Genomic DNA, 7,513 nt, shown 5'->3' with positions numbered 1-7,513 from the left:
AAACACAGAAAAAAAATCTGGGGGCAGATATGGAAAATAAATAAAAATCATCTTTTATTCACTGACCGAATATTCCCTTAAGAACGCTAGCTTTCGGCTTCACCCAGTCTGAGGTACGCATCCGGCTGACCCGACAGTAACAATCGCAGAGGTGCTCCCCTTATGCCCTAGCCGAATGAACGGGAACGTAGGGCATAAATACAAGAGCCAGGCAACCCAGCTTGGCCAAAACTTAAGTCATATCAATGCATATAATGGCGAAAAAAGGTACATGCGGAAGTATAACACATGTGCGGGGCATGAGGCCCAGATAAATAATTAAGCTTCTGTGAAAGAAGCCACCAGGTATGACGAGAGAGGCTAGCACATCTATAATGTGCAAGCGAGGCGCAAGTTGGCCCTTGAAGGCCTAGAGAAAGAATAAAAGAAAGAAAGAAAAACAAGACAGATAATGTATATGCAAAAAATGGACATAGGAAGGGGACGAACATAGAGTCCGGTGCTAGGCGTAGAATCTTCGGAGTCTGGCCGCGTTCCATGGGTTCGGCTCAATTCGATTAGTTGATGCATCCCGCAGTCGGTACGCTCCACCGGTCAGAACTTGGTCAATAATGAAAGGACCTTCCCATTTGGGGTCGAGCTTGTTCTTTTTCTTATCCGGCAGGCGTAGAACTAATTCGCCAATGTTATAAGTTTTGGCCCGTACTTCTCTGCTTTGGTATCTGCGAGCCTGTTGCTGATAAAAATGCGGAACAGGCTTTTGCTACGTCACGCTCCTCCTCCAGGGTGTCCAGACTATCCTGCCGATCGAGCTCGGCTTCTCTTTCTTCGTACATGCGCACTCGGGGTGAGTCATGAGTTATGTCGTAGGGCAAGACTGCATCTGCGCCGTACACCATAAAGAAGGGTGTATATCCAGTACTATGATTCGGCGTGGTCTGCATCCCCCAGAGTACGGAGTCGAGCTCCTCTACCCAGTGCGTGTTAGACTCTGTTAAGGAACGCACTAATCTGGGTTTAATGCCGCTCATTATAAGACCGTTTGCTCACTCAACTTGGCCATTGGTTTGTGGGTGATAGACTGAAGCATAATCTAGCTTGATGCCCATTTTGCTGCACCAGAGTTTTACCTCATCGGCCATGAAGTTTGTGCCGTTGTCAGTGATGATGTTGTGGGGGACGCCATAATGGTGTACGACCCCGGATATGAAGTCTATCACCGGTCCGGATTCAGTTGTTTTAACAGGTTTGGCCTCTATCCGTTTGGTGAATATCCACCATGACCAGTAGGTATTTTTTCTTGTGGGTTCCTCCTTTAAGGGGTCCAACCATGTCAAGTCCCTAGACTGCGAAGGGCCACGTAATGGGGATTTTTTGGAGGGCGGTGGGCGGCATGTGGATTTGATTTGCAAAGAGCTGGCAACCGGCGCAACGTTGGACCAAGTCTTGTGCATTTGCCCGGGCCGTTGGCCAATAGAATCCTGTACGGAAGGCCTTGCTTACAAGAGCCCGGGCTGCGGCGTGGTGACCGCCGAGTCCGGCGTGAATTTTTGCCAAAAGGTTCCGCCCTTCCTCTCCGGAGATGCACCTTTGAAGGACTCTGGTAGTGCTTTTTTTGTACAATTCTCCCTCATGGACCCTGTAGGCCTTGGATCGCCGCACTATGCAGCGTGCCTCATTTTGGTCCTCCGGAAGTTCCTGTCTAGTTAGGTAGGCCAGGAATGGTTCTATCCACGGGGCAATGATGGCCATTATTACATGGGCTGAAGGTGTTATTTCGGTGGCAGAGCCTCCGATTATGTCAGAGTGTTCGGTATCGAGTGTTGTGGCCGGGTCCGGACTAATATTGTCGGTGTCCCCCTCCCATACCATGGATGTCTTAGAAAACCTCTCTAAGAAGATATTGGGGGGGGGGGGACCGCATCGCGTTTTTCACCGATGCGGGCGAGGATATCCGCCGCCTGATTGTTTTCCCAAGCCACATGGTGAAATTTGAGCCCCTCGAACCGAGCTAACATTTTTAGGACGGCATTTTGATAGGCCGCCATTTTTGGATCCTTGGCGTCAAAGTCTCCATTTATTTGGGATATTGCGAGGTTTGAATCCCCACGCACCTCCAGGCATTGAATGCCCATGGAGACTGCCATCCGAATACCATGCAACAGAGCTTCGTATTCGGCTGCGTTGTTGGAGTCTGTATACAATATTTGCAGTACGTACTGAACGGTATCTCCGGTTGGGGACGTCAGGACGATGCCAGCCCCTAGACCAGCCAGCATTTTAGAACCATCGAAGTGCATGATCCAATTGGAGTATGCGCCGTACTCTTTAGGGAGTTCGGCCTCCGTCCATTCAGCGACAAAGTCGGCCAATACTTGCGACTTAATGGCTCGCCGAGGTTTGTATGTTATGTCGAACGGGAGGAGCTCAATGGCCCATTTGGCAATCCGGCCCGTAGCGTCGCGGTTGTTTATAATATCATCAAGTGGCACTTCCGAGGCTACTGTAATTGAACACTCTTGAAAGTAGTGTCGCAGCTTCCGGGATGCCATGAATACCGCATAAGCTATCTTTTGATAATGTGGATACCGTGATTTGCATGGAGTGAGGACAGTGGATACATAGTATACCTACTTTTGAAGAGGGAATTTATGTCCATCAGCTTCTCGTTCGACGACGAGCACTGCGCTTACCACTTGATGAGTTGCCGCAATATACAACAACATTGGTTCACCGACGTTTGGCGCGGCCAGGATTGGGTTGGTTGCCAGTATGGCTTTTATTTCTTCCAATCCGGCTATGGCAGCGTCCTTCCACTCGAAGTGTTTGGTGCGCCGAAGGAGGCGATAAAGGGGTAATGCCTTTTCTCCTAAGCGAGAGATAAAGCGGCTTAGAGCCGCCACACATCCAGTTAACTTCTGGATTTGTTTGAGGTCTGTTGGAGTAGCCAACTGTGACAAAGCTCAGATTTTGGACGGATTAGCTTCAATACCTCTACTCAAGACAATGAAACCCAGGAGCTTTTCGGCTGGTACACCGAAAATGCATTTTTCCGGATTGAGCTTGATGTCGTATGTTCGGAGGTTGTCGAATGTGAGCCTCAAGTCGTCTATCAAAGAGTCAACGTGTTTGGTTTTGATGACCACATCGTCTACGTATGCCTCTACTGTTTTGCCGATTTGTTTTCCAGACATGTCTGAATCATGCGCTGATATGTTGCGCCAGCGTTTTTGAGCCCAAAAGGCATTGTGTTGAAATAGAAGGGACCGTATGGTGTGATGAATGCCGTTGCGGCTTGGTCAGACTCCGCCATCTTGATTTGGTGGTAACCGGAGTATGCGTCGAGGAAACACAATGACTCGTGTCCTGCGGTAGCATCAATAATTTGATCGATGTGGGGGAGGGGAAGGGATCCTTTGGGCAAGCTTTATTGAGGTCCTTGAAATCGACACAAAGGTGCCAGGATTTATCCTTCTTTGGTACCATCACCAGGTTTGCTAGCCAGTCCGGGTGTTTTATTTCTCTGATGAATCCGGCCTCCAATAACTTGGCTAGTTCCTCTCCCACGACCTGTCTCTTAGGTTCGGAGAAACGCCGAAGAGATTGCTTGACCGGCTTGAATCCCTTTAGGATATTGAGGCTATGCTCGGCCAGCCTGCATGGGATTCCTGGCATGTCTGAGGGATGCCAGGCGAATATGTCCCAATTCTCACGCAGGAACTCTCGTAGTGCGGCGTCCACGGCCGGGTTTAACTGTGCCCCGATGGAGGCTATTTTTGTAGGGTCCGTTGGGTGAACTTGGAATTTGACTATTTCGTCCGCTGGTTTAAAAGAGGTGGACTTGGATCTCTTGTCGAGTATCACGTCGTCCCTGTCCACTATGGAGCGTTGCGTGGTTAATTCCTCAACCGAGAGGGCTGCGGATAATGCCTCGAGGGCTAGTGCGGCTGTTTTGTTTTCGGTGCGGAGTGCTGTGTCCGGATCACTGGCGAGGGTGATGATTCCGTTGGGCCTGGGCATTTTTAGCTTCATGTACCCATAATGGGGTATGGCTTGGAAGATCGTGAATGCCTCACGTCCTAAAAGGGTGTGGTATCCACTGCTGAACGGGGCCACTTGAAATGTAATTTCTTCGGACCTATAGTTCTCTGGTGTACCGAATACCACATCTAGTGTGATTTTCCCAGCGCATCGTGCCTCTCGACTGGGTATGATTCCCCTGAAGGTTGTGCTACTTTGCTCAATGCGGTTCTAGTCTATTTCCATTTTTTGAAGAGTTTCCTCATAGATGAGGTTTAATCCGCCGCCGCCGTCCATGAGTACTTTGGTGAGTCGAAAGCCGTCCACAATTGGACTGAGAACTAGTGCGGCTGGTGCTCGGGCTGTTCGGAATGCAGGTTCGTCACTGGCATTGAAGGTAATAGCCGTGTCACTCCATGGATTTATTGCTGCTACGTGGCAGAATTCAGCCATGCTGCGGAGTGTTCGCTTGCGCCTATTGTTTGACGCGAAGGTCTCAAAGACTGTTAACACCATATTGTTATCCACGGGATGGTGCTCTGTGGCATTTGGGATAAGAAGATCCTCACCACTTTTTGCCACCTACCGGAGTATCCAACATGCTCTAAGGTTGTGCGTTGGTATTGTATCCGCTGTGCTATGAATTTTGCAGGGCCCGTTAAGCCATCCCTCCAATACGGTTCCGTGCCCTGTAGAGGGTTTTTGCTTCTTTGTAATGAACTCGGGTGTCTTATGATAGTGCACCCTTTCACTTCGGACTGGGTGCGTATACGGAGCCGGATTATCCCAAATTTATTTTCCGGTTTTCCAGGAACTTTCCATCGCACAGTACTTTTGTACTATGGACGCCAAGTCGGCAAAGCGTGATATGTCACGGCGACTTATGGCGTTAAGGATTCCCTTGTCCGTGCAGTTATTGCAGAAAAGTGAGACTGCGTCTTCCTCGCGGCAGTCCTTAACCTTGTTCATCACAAGGAGGCATCTGGCCCAATAATGATGTACTGTTTCATGGGGCTCTTGCCTGATGTGGGAAAGATCATTTATGTCTGGGTGGGTGGGTGGATTTGAGTCCGGACCCCTACCCGATCTGAGACCCAGGGGCTGAGGGGTTTCCGATCTTGGAAGTTCGGATTCTGGTATGTTGCCCGATGAGTCTGGCCCGCTGCCTGACTCTAGGTTCAAGGATTGGGTGATATCCTCCCGTAAACGGGTATCCGGCTCAGAGAGCTCAGGAATTCGGACATAGTTGGTCTTCAAGATAGAGGGAGGATCGCCGCGTTGTTCCTCCACCACCGCAACATGATGGGTGACCGGTGGCGAGTTAATCTCCCTTCGATCGGGTTTAAGCCCAATCCGATCATAGTCCGTAGAGACTCCCAAGGAGGCGATGCGATCTAAGAGTTCGTTTAGGGAGGAGAGCTCCATTGGATCCATCTGCTCAGCGAATTCTGAGCCGACGTGGAGACTGATTTTGATGACCCGAGAAGTCATCATCGGTGCAGCGGCCGAACATGCAGTCATGACGAAACTGCCTAGCCGGAGAGTTTGGCCAACAGCCAAAGCTCCCCCGGCGTTAATGTTTTTTTAACAACGAGATGAGGCATCCTTCATTACGGCGACGTCAAAGAGGAACTCTCAATGAAGCACCAATGTCGGTGTCAAAACCGGCGGATCTCGGGTAGGGGGTCCCGAACTGTGCGCCTAAGGCGGATGGTAACAGGAGGCAGGGGACACGATGTTTTACCCAGGTTCGGGCCCTCTTGATGGAGGTAAAACCCTACGTCCTGCTTGATTTATTCTTGATGATATGAGTATTACAAGAGTTGATCTACCACGAGATCGGAGAGGCTAAACCCTAGAAGCTAGCCTATGGTATGATTGTATGTTGTCCTACGGACTAAAACCCTCCGATTTATATAGACACCGGAGGGGGCTAGGGTTACACAAGGTCGGTTACAAAGGAGGAGATATCTATATCCATACTGCCTAGCTTGCCTTCCACGCCAAGTAGAGTCCCATCCAGACACGAGACGAAGTCTTCAATCTCTTCATAGTCCAACAGTCCGGCCAAAGGATATAATCCGGCTGTCCAGATACCCCCTAATCCAGGACTCCCTCAATGGATTTCCACAATTATGTGAACAAGGGGATAACATTTGTCAATTCAAATGATATAATGTTGTATGCTCTAGGAAAACATACACCATCAATCATTAGTTGAAAGGTGTGCCCGAAGTATGACCTTAGGCAGCAAGCTCAATGTTAGAGTGACAATTCAATAACCAACAGTCTAAGAACGAACCATCGATCATTAACTTTAAAGCAACAGGGTTGCTAGAAGTACAAAACTCAAACAACATCATTAGCATATTGGTATCCTGGTTAAAAACAACACGGGAACCAAGGAAGAATGGTGATGGTGAGAAGTATCATCATACCGAGAATTTCTAAGAGCTGGAGCAATCCCCACAACATTCTCGACAGAAAAGATAGTAATACTTCAAGGCAGAATACAACACTAGCTGGAAAGCAAGTTGTATTCATAATGTGGACAAGTTCGCGATGAAAGGAAGTCAAGGGCGTTATTGATGATAATAATATCATCGAGGGCAAGGAGGGTATTTCTCATCATGAACACAGTTGACATCTCGGAAGAAGTCAAAGTGTTGAAGGTGATCCGACACATTTGCCGGGAGGTTTCAAGAGGATGCAATCAAACAACAACAACAAGAAGCAAGGAAATGACGAAGTGGCAAGTTATAGGATCAATATATAAGCTGCAAGCTCGGGACCAAAGTTGCCTTTCAAGACAAGCAACATGACGTTGAAAGCTCGACGTAAGTCGTGGTCACACACTGAAGAATTCATGCCCTAGAGAAGGACGCGGTAGCACAGTCAAAAGTAGAAAGACCAAGATGCATCCGATAGTCTAGGAATGACCAAATTGGATTCGGAATTTCCTAGTAAAAACACTTGGGGTATTTGATTTGAGTGCGGAATAATTCCACTAGTCGATGCCCTTGGTTGACAACAACCCAGAACCCGTAGAGTGATTAAGACAAGGAAAAACATTACTTCAACAAAGTTAGTAAGATGTGGTGCAATGGCAAGGCATCTCCGAGATACCAGGGGGTAATACTCGAAGGTAGAACATGATAGAAGTAGAACCGGATCATTGACCTATGACAATAGATACTTGAACCTTGCCACAATTAGACGAGGCACTGGAATGAATTCCAATCAGATATATCAGATCAGGACAACATGGTCGGAATCATAACTGTAAGGAATCAATTTCAAAAATACCGAAAGAATCATACAGCTGGATAATCATTTTGTAAGAAGCTTCTGAGACGGTCTACATCATTTTCATGGGAATGAACACAAAGTTCAAGGTCGACTCCCACTTCTTTAATGCATATCATTTCATTCACCTCTCGCTTTGATAAAACTGTAGTGTTGGAATTTATTTGGTAGAACACCGGAAGAGTAT

Source organism: Triticum dicoccoides, chromosome 7A, assembly GCF_002162155.2.
Source record: "Triticum dicoccoides isolate Atlit2015 ecotype Zavitan chromosome 7A, WEW_v2.0, whole genome shotgun sequence".
Taxonomy (NCBI): domain Eukaryota; kingdom Viridiplantae; phylum Streptophyta; class Magnoliopsida; order Poales; family Poaceae; genus Triticum; species Triticum dicoccoides.
Note: the sequence above shows the minus strand (reverse complement) of the source record.